Raw genomic sequence first — 14454 nt, 5'->3', positions numbered from 1 at the left:
AGTACAAGCCTGGTTGCTAGAGGACCTGGGTTCTAACCCCAGGTCTAACACTTGCCTGCTGCGTGACCTTGGGAAAATAACTTTTTTCTAGATTGTAAACTCCTTGTGGGCAGGGAATGTGTCTACCAAATATGTTGTTTTGTATTCTACCAGGCATATAAATACAGTCCTTTGCAAAGAGTAAGTAGTCAGTTAAAATCACTAATTGATTGATTCTCTCTATCTCAGTGAGGAATCCCCTTCTCTTTGACCACATTTTCTGATGCTTCTCCCCCTCCCCCGTTCTGCCCACCAATTGTGCAAAGCTCTGCCCATTGTACTTGGGATACAAAGTCACAATAAAACGGCTTTGGTTCTCAAATAACTTGAACATTAACATAATTCCAGCTCACTAAGCATTCTCTTTGCTGGAGAAAATAAGGGAAAGTAAATTGAAACCAAGAGTTTTGGATCCACAAGTCCACTTCTCCTCAATCCCCTTAGTGATTTCTTTTTTTTACTATCATATTCCTATTCAGTGTCTTTAAACAGTGGTGATCAAGAATGAAAACAATACTTCAATATCACCCCAAACCCATAGAGATAGCTAGCTAGCTAGATATGTATAAATACATCTATTCATGTAGCTTAATATATACCCGTAGTTTGAAGGTCATGAAAATTGATATTTTATCAGTTAAGATCAGTTTAAGAATTGCACTTCTAGGACACAAAATCCTACTCTGGTTACATTTTTGCCCTTATTTTGTTCCTTTATAAGGACTCAAAGACTTGGTTTTTCTAAAGGATAAAAACAAATCGTTTCCCTTCACCAACAACTCTTGGGAGTCTAAATATACGTTGCTTCCACTTTCTGATGTCAAGAGCAAATAATAACTCCTGGGTCAAGACCAAATACTTCATTTCAACTGAAAAGAAACTCTGCTGATCAAATTATTTAAAAAGTGACAACCGATTGATAACAGAAGGCGGCTTCTAGCGTAAACTGCAGTTATTCACTCCCACAAATACTGTAATGTGAGAGGATAACTAGCAATGAGTCTAGGAAGAAGTAGATTTCCTCCCTGATTCTTAGTCAGAGAAAGAAAAAATATTCTCCTAAGGATGGATGTCTACCTGAGCAAGGAACCACAGCCTGGAAGGTTGAAAGTGCAACTGGGCCTCGATAACTTGACTAGCCAGTGGAACCTCCTGGAAGCCCTGGACATTTCCCTGTGCAAGAACCAGCTAGTCTCAATGATGATATTTGTTATGTGCTTACTATGTGTGCCAAGCACTGTTCTAAGCACTGGGGTAGATACAGGATAATCAGGTTGTCCCACTTGGGGCTCACAGTGTTCATCCCCATTTTACAGATGAGGGAACCGAGGCACAGAGAAGTTAAGTGACTTACCCAAAGTCACACAGCTGACAAGTGGCAGAGCCGGGATTAGCACCCACGACCTCTGACTCCCATTTCCGTGCTGTTTCCAGTAAGCCACAGTCCAATGACTCAATCAATCTGGACTTTGCCTTTTCAGCAAAGACCGTGAGATTGTCTCTGGATGATGAGCTTGTTGTGGGGAGGGAATGTGTCTGCTGTTGTACTCTCCATGCGTTTAGTACACAGTAAGGGCTCAATAAATACGACTGAATTACACATCAAATTGAACGAGGCGTCTTTACAAAGGACAAACAGAAGACTGCCTCGACCTTCAAGGAAATACATTTGTAGGTCTTTTTCTTGACAAGACAGGGTCAGATATTTCCCTTGTCCATTTGCTATGGGCAGCATTTAAACAATTTAACCTGAAGATTTGCTTTTTGCTGTTGTGGCATGTTTCCTTAGAATTCTAAGTGCTGGAAGAGGCCTTCAGGGGGTCATCCGGTCCTGTCCCCTGCCTCCCGGATCCTGAAGGACCAAGTGTTAATGGACTTCCTTTCATAATAGAAAGAGAGTTCCTATTTACACTTTTCCACAAGGATTTTTCTCCTGGCTGACTTGACCCTAACATGTTCCCCATCTGTCTAATATCGGTAAAGAGAAACCATTAGCTCAAGGGAGAAATTTGATGAACTCCCTACATTTTCACCTTAAACATGAAAAATGTTCAGGCAAATTACTCCTCGGCTCAGGGAATTTTATTAACACATTAAATGAGAAGTCAGTGACACAGTTAAGTAATCCTTTGGAGGAAAACCTCCAGATTCCTACTTGTTTGGGGTGGTTTTGGCTAGAACAAACCAGCTGTGACCAACTCTGCAGATCACTTAAACATGTACAAGGCAAATTAATGGCTATGGTCTGGAAAAAGTTAGGGTTTTGATTTATCAGATATACTCTCTACATATTATGGGTTTAATGGGAAAAGGGTCTGAGTTACATTTAATTTTGGAAGCAAAATTAGCATAACATGAGTTCAAAAAGGAAAAAGCCGTAAACAAACACACATCAGTGTAAACACAGGATGGTGTACTACTGTTCAAACATGCTTAGTAAATGTCTGGACATACTCTACAGGAGAATAACCACTATTGTGAATTTTCTGACTGAAGTTTTGATTTGCTATTAAAATACCTAGGATTCAAATTAGGTAAAATTTAAGCAATGATTACATTCACTTTCAGCATATATCTCTATCATTTGGGTGGGAAAAGCACTATATAAATCTAATAATACATTTTTAAAAAATCAGTCCGTGCCTTAGAATGAAAAAATCATCTCAGCAAATCTTAACCATTCAGTTTTGATTTTGAAATTATTCTCTTAACCATACCTATCTATACTTTGTAACAGGGTTTTTATTTCTGACTGACTTAGATTTGATTTTGGGGGTGAAAAGGAAATTTAGAAAAATAAAATTAAGACATAAAACATACTTCCAATACCCAAAAGCTCAAATTTCAATATATAGCACTCTCATTTTTCTTTGGATCCTGCTACTTCCTAAACTTAATATTTCTTAGATCATTTTAATTGGTTGAGGATTGAAATCCTGGAATTATGATCAGTTCATAAATCAGATCCATAAATCCTATTTTCACATTTTACTTCAAAGTTCCTACTCAGAAAGGCTAAGCCTGCTTTTTTTCCATCATGTCCTAAAAGTTAAGTCTAGTAGTAATGAGTTCCCTAATAATGTTGGCATGTTACAAGCTGATTATTTAGCCTTGCATAAAAGTAGACAAACTTGGCCACATTGGCCAAAAAAAATAAACTGCTGTGCTACACTGTGCAACCATTAAACACAGAACCTTTATCTGTGGTGGTTCTGGTTTCTAAACTTTGAATTAAGAAATTACCTTGGATAAATTTTTTTTCTATTTTTGTCTTTTTTGGGGATTTTTTTCATGTGTATTTTTATTACCCCTGAACGCTTTTGTAATTTTGCCACTGCTGCTTGAGATAAGTGATCTTGTGTTTTTTTCCAAATATTGCTATTTTTCTAAATTAGGAATTTAGTTTATTTCTTCATATTTGTTAGTATTAACAGGCTTGTACTAAAAGACCCTATTATAATTATTGGAGATGTTTTCTTATTATTTATTTCATTTGCTAAGCATTTATTATAAATCTCAGTAAGGATAAGAGTTCAGATTTGTCCTTACACAGGGGACTCACAACAGGAGAGCTTGTGAAACACTGTGACAAATACAGAAGGAACTGTAGGTAAAGGACAATGAGAGCAGCTAGAAATACAGTGGCCTAGTGGAAAGAGCATGGGCTTGGAGTCAGAGTTAGAACTTAGGCTCTGCCAATTGCCAGCTGCATGACCTTGGGCAAGTCACTTAATATATCTGTGCCTCAGTTTCCTCATCTTTAAATTAGGGACTCAATACTGTTCTTCCTCCTATTTAGACTGTGTGCCCCATGCGGGACAGGGACTGTGTCTGACCTGATTCATTTATATTTACCTCAGCGTTTAGAACAGAACTTGATGCATAGTAAGTACTTAACAAATACAGTCGTTATTATTATTATTGTTATTATTATTATTATCAACACTTCCAGTCTTCCACCCTTTATGACAGGAATCAGCCAAATGTGTTTATTGAGTGCTTCCTATGTACAAAGAACTGTACAAATACATGGGAGAGCACAATTCATTAGAATCGGTAAACATATTCCATGCTTTCAAGGTTCATGCAGTCTAGCAGGGGAGAATTGCAGCTCTAGTTTTTATCTGTCCCATTCCTTCCCTTTGGTTGGAAACTGATTCCAGCAAGACAGCTAGAGCAGGTAAAATTCATTATAATAAATATAATAATGATTATAATGATAAAAATAATATTTGTTAAGCACTTACTTTGTGCCAGACTGTAATAAGTGCTGAGGTAGATGAAAAGTGATTGGGTTGGACGCAGTTCTTTTCCCACATGGGGCTCATGGGCTTAATCTCCATTTTACAGATGAGTTTACCACCGGCACAGAGAAGTGAAATGACTTGCCTGAGGTCATTCAACAGACAAGTGGCAGCTTCAGGATTAAAATCCGTGCCCTATCTACTAGACCACACTGCTTTCCGACTCTTGCTCTCCTTGTCATCGTTGCCTATTTTTGGTTGTTTTTGAACATTATGACTCAACTCACAAGAGTTCTTTGGTTCATTGCCTGAATTAGCTTTCTCAATAGTCTGAAGAACACTTTTTTGCTGTCTCTCATACTATGAGATTTGATTTCAGGGGACGAGTCTTAAATAGACACCTCTTCAATTTGAAATGGAATAGTATTAATGCTGCAAGCCAGCTGAAAAAGGCTGGTTTTGGAGAAGCCAAAATAGCCCTAAGAACCAACAGTGGGGCAGCAATTAAAACAAAAAGAAAATGCCCAGCAATAAGTACTGTCAGAGTGTCATGTGATTACTGAGCTAACAGTATGGTGGCTTCATTTTGGAGAAGAATAGCAATAATAATAATTGTGGTATTTGCTAAACACTCACTATTTGTCAAGCACTCTATTAATTACTAGGGTAGATACAAGTTAATCAGGTCAGACACAGACCTTGACGCACATGAGTTCACCATCTGGCAGGAAGGGGATCATCGGTGGTATTTATTGAACGCTAAATGTCCTACTTGGTGCAATTAACCCTTTTCTCTTCATAAAAACTGATACCCTGTTAATTCAAGCATTTATCCTATCCTACCTTGATTACTACATCAGCCTCCTTGCTGATCTCCCTGCCTCCTGTCTCTCCCCACTTCAGTCCATACTTCACTCTGCTTCACAGTTCATTTTTCTACATGTTCCTCCGTGCCTCAGAAACCTCCAGTAGCTGCCCATGCACTTCCACATCAAACAGAAACTTCTTAAGATACTCTTTGAAGGACTCAATCATCCTACCACTTCTTACTTTGCCTTCTTGGGTGTCTACTACAACTCAGCCCACACACTTCACTCTTATAAAGCCAACAAACTCATTGTACCTCTATCTCATTTAGCTCACCGTCCGACCTCTCCCCATGTCCTGCTTCTTGCCTAGAAGTCCATCCCTCTTCATATGCAATAGACAAACAGTCTCCCCATCTTCAAAGACTTATTTAAAGCACATCTCCTCCAAGAGGCCTTCCCTGATTAAGCCCTCATATCCTCTTTTCCGATACCTTTCTGCATCACATTTCCACTTGGATTTGTACTCTTTTTTCATCCCTCTCTCAGACACACAGCACTTATGGACATCTACATAATTCATTAATTTTTATATATTTAAATTATATATTTACATATATATGTGTATGTGTGTGTATTAATGTCTATCTCACCCTCTGGATTTCAAACTCTCCGTGGGCAGGGAATGTGTCTACCAACTTCGCTGTATTGTATTCTCCCAAGAGCTTGTACAGTGCTCTGTAAACAGTATGCACTCAAAAAATTATGATTACTTGACTGATTGATTGATCAAGTAGACACACTCCCTGCCCACAAGGAGTTTGCAGATTAGATGGGGTTCAGGCATCCAAATAAATTACCAATAAACATATTCAAAGTCCTGTAGGGAAACAGTATTTAGTCCTTATTTTACAGATGAAGAAACTGAGATACCGAGAAGTGACTTGCCCAAGGTCTCACAGCAGGCAAATGGCAGAATTGGGATTATAAACGAGGTCCTCCAAATCCTAGGCCCGTGCTTCTTCCACTAGGCCTTGCTCCTTCTTCACAGTGAAGTGTAACAAATGAGCCCACTACTTTTATCACAAATGTATGATTCTGGCAGTACACTTTGAACTTATTGCAAGTCTAATTCACACTAGCTAACATACTGATTTCTCTGTGTACTATAGGACACTGCTACTCTCTTGTTCTACTTGTTATTTTCAATTTCCAGCCTCCAAAATTACCTGTGAAGCAGAGGAAGCCTTTTTGTCTCAGTTTCAAGCCACCTGGGAAGACTGAAGCTAAGCAATCTGACTGACCAAAACATTTCGTTAAAGGGCCTTCTCCCTTCTCTTTTGCTTCTCTTTCTCCTCCTCCTTTTCTTCCTCTCTCCCTTCTCCCTCCCTCTGATGGAGCCTTTGTGTCTAGAGCTCTTTTGGCAAAACAAAAGGAAGGCATTAAAGAGCTATCAACCACCTGGTATGTATTGGAAGTTTCTCTTCATTTCCTCCCAGACCTTCTTGCTTTTATGACACCTAATGAACTGCAAAGGGGCATTTCCTTTTGAGACAATCCCTTCTCCCACTCGAAGTACTCCATACTTAAGCCAGCTTTCAGCTCCTGCAGGTAAACTGTTTTTTCAAGAAAGAACAGTTCAGGTAGAAAGCACTTGGTTTGCAGAAAAGAACAGCTCCAGATATATTTCAACTTTCTATACACAATTTCAATCAGAGGAGATCTCATCATTTGTCGGGAGGGGATGCAGAAAAATGGGGTGAAAAGGGCTTAAGGACTCTCCCAGTTTGCCCTCAAGAAGCTTAACTTCCTTGAAAAAAGCACACTGCTAACAGACTCAGACAGGTACATCCATCAAAAAAGGAAAAATAGTCTGAGTTTATTTTTTCTTTGCTTCCCTTCTGCCTTACTTTCCATTTGTATTATTATTATTTTTTTGCTGGAGGAAATAAGCTAGAGAGGGAGAGAGTTGGGAGGGAAGGCAGGGAACAATTAAGGTGAAAGAGACAAAAGCAAAGAATATGAGTTATCCCTCCAAAGAGGAGAACCGGGTCATAGAGGAGGAGCTGGTGCAATTGTATCCATTCCTCTCCCTATTACCTCTTAGAATCCCATATCTTTAATAGTAAATGCAGGCTGCTAATACTCATTGTAAAGTGTCTGTGGGTAATTCAAGCATGGATAACAGGAACATTTTTAATGATGACAGAGAGTTCAGAAAAACATAAAAAGCTCTGTTCTTAAAGTATAACCTCGGAGCAGTACCTCCAGTTTGCAGGATCTTTGTATCTTCATGTACACTGCCCTAGGAATTCAGCAATCAAGTCTTCACTCTGGTGTATTGAAAACAATTGAGCCTGTCTTGTCCTCTTTTATGCTTTCATTCTCCTTATGCACAGAAGGAAGCTTTATAATGGTTTCCATAATCTATGGGATGAAAAAAAATAGAAGGCTTCTAAAGGACCTGGATATAGATGCCCTGCGTATGGAAAATCCAATTGAACGTACAAGTGGAATGCCTTTTTCAGAGTTCGCACCTGTCAGCACTAAAGACCTTTGAACAGAGGTTTTCAAGGCCTTAAATTGCACTCCTCCAAACCTTATGTAGGAAGGAAAGGCTTCTCACAATTGTTTTTAAGGCCTTCCACCAACTCAATCAAACTTACACATCTGTTCTCTTCACTGTCTACTCGCCAACCAATTATCTTTGCCCCTCACCCAGTCACCTTCTGCATCTTACTCTTGACTTTTCCTCTTCCACCCCCTCACTCACAGGTTTACCCTGACTTGGTGCTCCCTGAAAATCCCACAGACTTCAGTTCTCCCCATATTCAAAGTCTTCCTGAAAGTCTCTTTCAAAAAGTCTTTCCTGATTAATTCCCAGCCTGCCAAGTTATACAACTGCTTAGGAGAGAAGCAGCATGGTCTAGTGAATACGACTGAATGAATGGTGAAAGTAGTTGGGAGTAGAAGACCTGGATTCTAAGCCCGGTTCTGCCACATATAAATGAATGAATGCAAAGAAATGATTGATTGAATAAGCCTGTCACCCCCACCTGTAAAATGGGGATTAAATCCTAGTCCCTTCTACTTAGACTGTGAGCCCCATGTGAGACAGGGGCTGTAGTCAACCTGATCAACTTGTATCTATCCCAGTGCTTAAAACAGTGGTTGGCACATAGTAAGCACTTAACGAGTATAATTATAATCATCATTTAGCCATCCCTAAACATCTATCTACTTATTATACTTATCCTGAGAACCTATGTATATACATTTATTTTGTACATAAATTAACTTATTTTGATTATTCTCCTTCTGAACACTTTCATGACTGCCTTTCCTGTGGGAGTATAAGCCACTTGTGGACAGGAAATGTGTCATTTCTTTGTTTTGTACCCCCTCAAGGGCTCATAACGGTGCATCACAGAGTGGCTTTGTGAAAAGAGCACAGGTTTTTGAGTCAGAGAACTGGGATGTAACTTGCTACTAAGCCACGCTGCTTCTCTGTATAGTAATGGTGACACCTCCTATTTGAATAGGCCAAGATGGATTTTATCCAAATCTGGTGAGGATGAAAAACAATGTAAGTCCCATCTGTCAAAACACAACAATAACTGATACTTTCATTTCCGGGCGCAAATGGTCTAAGCAGAGTCTAACAATCTCGTGAGCTTCAAACATATTTTAGTTTTGTATACAAGCTCCTGTTTTCCTCTTTTAGTTTGCACGATGTGACAAGAAGGTCATATGTTAACCTCAGCCTGCTATCACAGTCAATTACCTAGAGGGAGGAAACACGAAAAACAAACTTTTCTATTTCCTGATCCAGTCGATGTAAAATAAAAGCAAGGTATGATGGTAACGGTACTTTATAGCCCTATCCCTCCACCAAAGTTTTAGTTATCAGACAGAGCCATCAGAGACAAAGCTAAAGATGTTCTGTTCCTTTCTGTGTGATACAATCTGCAGAAGTGCTACACTTAACCATTGGATTATTTCTTATTATAATCCTTACATATTTAAAGAAGTGGTCGGTAATTGCATTTCTAAGTCTTTGCCACAACCTCGCCAAGCTGCCTCCAAGGGGAGAAAAGAAGCTTTTAAATAATTTAGATATCCGACCACCTGAAAAAGATTTGAGTTCTCTCCAGTGCAGTTATTTTGCTTTTGCTTCCCCAGAGGTTTTGGGTTTATTTCAGATACAGCTGAAACGGTCTGTTGGTCCTCCAGGCTCAACAGTGATCCTGGATAAAACATTAGAGTGCCAGGCAACTTTACTTTTGAACATTAGAAATTCATATAGCAGCAGAAGAAAATAACGAAGAAGAGGTTGTTATTTGTATCTAAGAAATGTTCTGTTTTTCTCAATGGTCCTGCAAATTTAAACTCAGAGTCCAAAGGACATTCCCAGCAGGAAATGGATAGTGGACACTGGAATCACACCACGGGAAAAAGAGGAAGGTGAACCATAAGGGAGGGATATGAGCTGCCTAGCTGAGATCCTGGGACTGGATGGGAATAAAGAAGGGAAAGAGAAAAAATTAAATTTTCTTATGGTTTTTGTTAAGCAATTGCAGGCATTCTACTAAGCGCTGGTGTAGGTAGATACAAGCTAATCATGATGGACATAGTCCATGTCCAACATGGGGCTCACAATCTTAATCTCCATTTTACAGATGAGGTACCTGAGGCACAGAAAAGTTAAGTGATTGTCCAAGATCACACAGCAAACAAGTGGTGGGATTAGAACCCAGGTCTCCTGACTCCCAGGCCTGTGTTCTATCCCCTAGGCCATGCTGCTTACTGTGTGTAGATCTCTGTATTAAGCATCTGGGAGAAGTCAAAGGACACTCAGTTGATAAACGTGCTCCCTGGACACAAAGAGCATTCAATCTAGGGAATGAACTATACTCACCACCTTTCTTCTTGACCTGCTACAAACCAGGCATTGATCCTTTCACTTCTTGGAGACCTCACTTACCAAGGTCACGAATGACCTTTCCATAGCTCAGACCACAGACTGTTGTCTTATGCTATCGAGTCATCTCCGATCCAGAGCAACGACATGGACACATCTCTCCCATGACACCCCACCACCATCTGTAATCATTCTAATAGTGTATCCATATAATTTTACAGAAGTGGTTTATCATTGCCTCCTTCCACACAGTAAATTTAAGTCTCTGCTCTTGCCTCACTCCCATGCCGGTGCTGGCCAGTACAGGTAAGTTTTAACTTGCAACAGATTTCTTTCCACTCGCTAGACACTGCCCAAGCTAGGAATCGAATGGGTAGGCCTCTGGTCTATACTGAACTCCCCAACCTTTGCCCTTTAAACTCCTCCTCTTCTTGATTTTCTCCATCCTTGCCAATAACATCTCCATCTTCCCTGTCCCACAAGCCTACAACCATGCTGTCATGCTTGACTCATCACTGATGCCTTTCAACTCCCACATCCAGTCAAAAACTAAATCCAGCTGGATCTTCCTCCACAGTCCTCTCAGATCTGCCCTTTTTTCTCCATCCTAATAGTCACCACTTCGGTTCCAGCTTTCGTCATATTAGAAGCGTGGCCCTAATAATAATAATGTTGGTATTTGTTAAGTGCTTACTATGTGCCGAGCACTGTTCTGAGCGCTGGGGTAGACACAGGGGAATCAGATTGTCCCACATGGGGCTCACAGTCTTAATCCCCATTTTACAGATGAGGTAACTGAGGCACCGAAAAATTAAGTGACTTGCCCAAAGTAACACAGCTGACAAGTGGCAGAATCAGGATTTGAACCCATGACCTCTGACTCCAAAGTCCGGGCTCTTTCCACTGAGCCACGCTGCTTCTCTGCCACGTGAAGTATGATGGCCCAGTGGAAAGAACATAGGCCTGGGAATCAAAGGACTTGGGTTCTATTCCCAAGCACATAATATTATGGATACACTAGATGTGTTCAACCTCCTCACTGGTGTCCTACCTTCCAGGTTTCACACTTTCAGACTACACCTAGTCCCCTGAAACATGGTTCAGAAACCTCAGTTCCCTTCTCAAAAACCTCCAAAGGTTACCTACTTCCTTTGCAAAAAGCAAAAATTCCTCACCATTGGCTTCCTGGCTCTCCAAATGATTTCTCTTCATTCAGTCCGCCCAGGTCATCTTCTAATTTTACCCGGCTCTTGACCCTTCTACCTCCAATAGTTCATACTCAGGCTATTTCCCTGGCCTGGAACTCCCACCCCTTTCAAAGCTGACAGCTCACAGCTCTCCTCCAACTTCAAAGCTCTGCAAAGTCCAATTGGGCTTCCCCTAATTAATTCTAACATTCTAAATTATATCAAATTTAGCACTTACATTTTTCTATCCACCCTCAGCATTTATATATATATATATACACATGTTATATATATATATGTTCATTTATGCTTAATTATTTATTCAGCTATTTTATCCTGTCATACTTCTATTGCTTGTTGAACCCTTACTCCTCCTCCTGCTCCCATTATTTATAAATTACTCAAATCATTCTGTGTCTCCCATTAGACTGTAATAATTATGTTGGTACTTATTAAGCGCTTACTATGTGCCAAGCACTGTTCTAAGAGCTGGGGTAGATCCAGGGTAATCAGGTTGTCCCACGAGAGGCTCACAGTCTTCATCCCCATTTTCCAGATGAGGGAACTGAGGCACAGAGCAGTCAAATGACTGTGGAAGACAGTGGAAATGTCTTTTGCTTCTGCTGTACTTTTTCCACATCTTTAGCACAGTGTTCTGTACAAAGGAAACAGTGAATGTAACTGATCAACTGATCGGTATATGACAATAAGCAGCATTTTAGTACCCAAGGGGTTGGAAAACCTCCATACATTGATGATGCCTATTTTAGAAACTTTAAGTAGTAGTGTAAGGTACTGTTCAGTCTTGGAACATATCGGCTACTGTTTGGAAATCAAAATAAGGTCCCATGCATTTTTTTTACCTAAGCCGAGATAGATGAGATGCTCTACACTAAAATTTTCTCTGAGACAGATTTTCCAATATTCCACCGCCAAGAGCTGAGCATTTTGGGGATTGGCAGTTTGATAGGAAACATCCAAACTGAAGAATTCATGTTTTAATGATACAAGGGATGTAAAGCATTTTATTTTTACAACTACAGTGTGCCCCCCAAAATATGTCGGGGCTCATCAAAACATTGAGGGCTTGTAAGGTTTTGTTTAGCAGAACTGGGAGTACAGCCTCAGGGGCTCAGAAGTGAGTGCACCTAAAAGCGATAGAGTCATTCATTCAGTAGTATTTATTGAGCGCTTACTATGTGCAGAGCACTGTACTAAGCACTTGGAATGTACAATTCGGCAACAGATAGAGACAATCCCTGCTCAATGACAGGCTCACAGTCTAAACCTGTGGGCGAGAAAGCTTTATTTTATTTTATACTAAGTGGTGGCAATAAACCAAGTGTCTGTGGAGAGCACAGTGGTAAATGCCTCCTTTGGTCTTCTGAAATAATAGTTGACTAGCATTTGCTGTTGGGTAAGATGGATGACTGTTAGAACGCTGGGCTTTTCAATTAGCTCTGAGGAAGCAGACCCATGGCTGTATCTAAGACCCACCTCTAGCATCGAAATTTCTCTTTTCTGGTTGCTCCGAGTTGAGCACATTCAGTTTCAGGAGCGATATGGGTTGTGGTATTTTGCTGTCTTTGTTGAATGCTACCGTTTCACAGCTATTGTTCTCTACTGTTACCCAGCGTGAAATTCAAAGGTTTTGGATCTTTCAGTTTTAATTTCTATTGTGCAGTTGATTTGCCTTGTGAATTGTTTGAGCTGGGTTAGATGACAGATGAGATAGGCAACTCCTCCCAGGCAGAAACATGATGCAATTAATTTGGAAATCAAACAGTATAAAAAACAACATGAAACAAAACACGTACATGCATAAGTGTGCACACACACACACACACACACACACACAAAACAAACCTAGAATGTGAACAAACTCCCACCCCAAACATTTATGGATGTAAAACTTGTCTCAGTACTTATGCCTGTATGTGTACTTCAATTGCACATTTAATTTTGTATTCTCATTTATTCTGATGTTTCATCCTATTAATTCTACTCCCAATCAGATCTTTGCTCTTCCTGCTCTTTTCACCATTTTAAAGTATATTTTGTCTATCTCCCAAACAAACTGTAAGGATTACATGGGCAGGAAACATGTGCTTTCTCTTTTCTACATAATGAAAATCAATAATAACGGTATTTGTTTAGCACTTACTATGTGCCAAGCACTATTCTGATTGCTGGGGTAGATACAAGGTAATCAGGTTGTCCCACATGGGGCTCAAGAGTCTGAATCCCCATTTTACAGATGAGGGAACTGAGGCTCAGATAAATTAAGTAGTTTGCCCAAGATCACACTGCTGAGAAGTGGCAGGGGCGTGATTAGAACCCATGCCCTCTGACTCCCAAGCCCGTGCTTTTCCCACTAAGCCATGATGCTTCTTCCAGCTACTTTCCCTAGTTCTTCAAACCACAGGAGAGTACCCAGACACTTAGTACAGGACATTGTATTCCCTAGGTGTTCACTAAATACCAATACTATGACTATTACTATCACAGTTACTCCTATTACTATTCATTCAATATTCAATAGTATTTATTGTGCTCTTACCATGTACAGAGCACTGTACTAAGTGGTTGGAATGTACAATTCGGCAACAGATAGAGATAATCCCTGCCCAATGACAGGTTCAGAGTCTAAACGGGGGAGACAGCAAAGCAAAATAGAACAAAACAAAACAAGACAACATCATCAAGATAAATAGAATTAAGGAGATACACACCTCAATAACAAAATAGATAGGGTAATTAATCCTCTGAGTACCACTGCTATTACTTCTATGACTATTACAATTACTGCCATCTCCACCAAAAGGACTTCTCTCATGTGACTGTGCAAAAAGGTCCCCTCTATGATGTTCAAGGGAGATATTTAATAATGTCCGTATTTGTTAAGTGCTTACTATGTGCAGAGCACTGTTCTAAGCGCTGAGGTAGATACTGGGTAATCAGGTTGTCCCATGTGAGGCTCACAGTTAATCCCCATTTTACAGATGAGGTAACTGAGGCACAGAGAAGTTAAGTGACTTGCCCTCAGTCACATAGCTGGCAAGTGGCAGAGCCGGGAGTCAAACCCATGACCTCTGCCTCCGAACCCCAGGCTCTTTCCACTGAGCCACGCTGCTTCCCCATATTTCCAAGTGTCAGGTTTATAACAGGCCTTCTGGGCGCTCAATCAATTGATGGAATTCATTAAGCACTTACTGTTTGCCTAGCACTGTTCCCTAGCAAGAAGCTCAAATGAGGGA

At 40.2% G+C, this 14454-nt stretch overlaps 1 protein-coding gene across 1 annotated transcript in view; it reads right to left on the bottom strand.

The window, feature by feature from the left end:
* The window catches only part of LDB2 (LIM domain binding 2), a 497394-nt gene extending 489886 nt beyond the window's left edge, over positions 1–7508 (bottom strand). The window contains exon 1 of the mRNA XM_029063421.2: positions 7355–7508. The gene's annotated coding sequence lies outside the window, so the exon portion shown is untranslated. The remainder of the gene's footprint in view (positions 1–7354) is intronic.
* Between the last annotated feature and the right edge of the window lie 6946 nt (positions 7509–14454).

Source organism: Ornithorhynchus anatinus, chromosome 4 (assembly GCF_004115215.2).
Source record: "Ornithorhynchus anatinus isolate Pmale09 chromosome 4, mOrnAna1.pri.v4, whole genome shotgun sequence".
NCBI lineage: Eukaryota > Metazoa > Chordata > Mammalia > Monotremata > Ornithorhynchidae > Ornithorhynchus > Ornithorhynchus anatinus.
This window is presented reverse-complemented; position numbering and strand designations above follow the sequence as displayed.